This window comes from Berghia stephanieae, chromosome 9 (genome assembly GCF_034508935.2).
Source record: "Berghia stephanieae isolate SIO BIC M18660-M18661 chromosome 9, UCSD_Bste_1.3, whole genome shotgun sequence".
Taxonomy (NCBI): Eukaryota; Metazoa; Mollusca; class Gastropoda; order Nudibranchia; family Aeolidiidae; genus Berghia; species Berghia stephanieae.
The window spans coordinates 45,766,995-45,769,494 of record NC_088368.1 but is presented as its reverse complement, the minus strand read 5'-3'; the positions used below and the strand labels follow the sequence as shown (position 1 = coordinate 45,769,494).

Sequence of the window (2,500 nt, the reverse complement as noted above, 5' to 3'; positions counted from 1 at the left end):
TCATAAACGTGGTGTGGAAAAAAAAATCTGAATGACGTCAACTTCATTCCATCTATAACAAAATGTCCGTCATGCCATGCCATTAGGCTCAATGGAGCTGGTGTTTTTTTTTTCGGTTTCTATAGCGTGAACCGGAAAAATAAATTGCTTGCTATCCTTTGGATAGGACGCAATTCTATCTCAAAATTGCTTTTTCACCAGATTTAATAGAGAAAGATATCCGTGGAGACTTGCTGGATGAACAGTGGAAGGAATGGGGTGGGGGGTACGGGGGGGGGGGCGAGGTGGTCAGAAAACAATCTCGACTAAAAAATTGAGCTTTATATAGCGCAATATCCACTGAATGTGCTCAAAGCGCTTTACAAGGGGTCCCTGGTCAACAGCAACATTTAACATGTAGGACGGGACATGACGTCTATTAGGCGATATTACAATTTTTTCGGACAAAGACAACGCTGTTAACGGCCAGGTACTTATTTTACACCTGAGTACGGTGAGAGAATGTGAGTAAAGAGCCTTTTCCAAGAGCTCAACTATGCGCCGAGCGCGAGGCTCGAACCCAGGACCTTCCGATCCGAAAGCGAGTGTCATACCACAAGACCCAAGGACTCAACTATGCGCCGAGAGCGAGGCTCGAACCCAGGACCTTCCGATCCGAAAGCGAGTGTCATACCACAAGACCCAAGGACTCAACTATGCGCCGAGAGCGAGGCTCGAACCCAGGACCTTCCGATCTAAAAGCGAGTGTCATACCACTAGACCACACAGCCGCGCTACACATGGGATCCGATCATGGTCCATTTACATGTGAAGCGAGGGCTCTATCAACTGAATTTCTCAGACCCCCCCCCCCCCCATCCCGCTCCCCCTACCCCCGGATGGAAATGAATACATGCTTTAAAATGTGACCCACCTAATGACAGCGGTATACTCTTCAATAGTCGCTACGTTACTTCCTTCCTAATGACGCATGGTAACTTAGTAACACTGGCTCTAAACTATCGGAACAATGACGGACTCCCGCATAAAATATTTCCCCGGCGGGCATAAAAGCGTATCCAGAGGGGAAAAAAACATAAATTTGATCGTGTTTTGACTTTTACACATTCTGATCACAAGGCATATGAAAAGTTCTAGCCAGCATGAAGAATAAAAAGTAATGATTTTCTTTGTTTAGAACCAAGATGGCCGCCGTTGCCGGGCTGCGTGACATCAGACTACTGAATCCAATTGAGTCGAGATGGACTAGGTGGTGGGCATTCCATTTACTACAGTCACAAATACGAAACTTGAGGGTTTTTTTCTTTCTAATCGTTATAGTGGAGATTTCTTCTTCTTCTTTTATTTTTGTTTAATATATTTTTGGTCGGGCTATCTGGTCTTGTGGTATGGCACTCGCTTTCCCGGCAGGAAGGTCCTGGGTTCGAGCCTCGCTCGACGCATAGTTGAGCCCTTAGAAAAAAAAAAGGTTCTTTACTCACATTCTCTCACCGTACTCATGTGTAAAAATGAGTAACTGACCGTTTACAGCTTTGTCTCTGTCGGAAAAAAATGTGTAATATCGCCTAACAGGCGACATATCATCGTTAATAATAATAATAATAATAATACACATTTATATAGCGCTCATTCTCGTGTAAAACACAAGCTCTGGGCACTTTACAATATAAATATCAATTTTAAGTGAAAAAAATAAAAAAAATAAAATAATAACAACAATAACAATTCATAGCCAAATCAAGGATTCATATAGAGTCAAGAAAAACAAATACAGTAAAAATGTGTCTTGAGATTCTTTTTAAAAGTAGGTAAAGACTTGCACTCCCTCAGACCACGTGGTAGTTCATTCCAAATCTTGGGGCCGAAACAAGCAAACGATCTATCACCAAATTTTGTTCTTGATCTTTTTTCCGAAATTTTCGTTTGGTCATTACATGATCTTAAAGTGTAATTTTCAAATTTACACATGACCACGTGATCTGTGAGATATGCCGGTGCTATACCAGCCAAACACTTATAAACAAGACACGCTGCTTTGTAATATGTGCGCTTTTCAATGGGCAACCAGTGGAGAGAGGCCAACAAAGGGGTTGCATGATCAAATTTTTTTTTGCCAAAAACTAATCTTGCTGCACTGTTTTGCAGTAGTTGCAATTGTTTAATAGAAGCCTGAGGCAAGTTGACAAGCAGCGAGTTACAATAGTCTAGTTTCGAAAAAATGAGGGAAACAACCAATGTTTTACATGTTCCAATTGCAATATACTGACGGATCGAACTGATTTTCTTCAATTGAAAGTATAAAGATTTACAGAGAGCAGAAATGTGAGCTGACATTTTCATTTCTGAATCAAAATAGACACCCAAATTTTTCACAGTCTTTGAAACTTTGATCTTTTCACCCCCAATCAACACCTCAAGACCATCATTCACCTTCAACTGCCCTCTATTTCCCACAATCATCACTTCTGTTTTTGACTCATTCATTTTCAACTTGTTTGCA

General features: G+C 41.3%; 1 protein-coding gene across 1 annotated transcript in view; it reads right to left on the bottom strand.

The window, feature by feature from the left end:
* The window catches only part of LOC144979259 (uncharacterized), a 122,889-nt gene that overhangs the window by 6,989 nt on the left and 113,400 nt on the right, over nt 1-2,500 (bottom strand). The gene's annotated exons all lie outside the window — the stretch shown is intronic.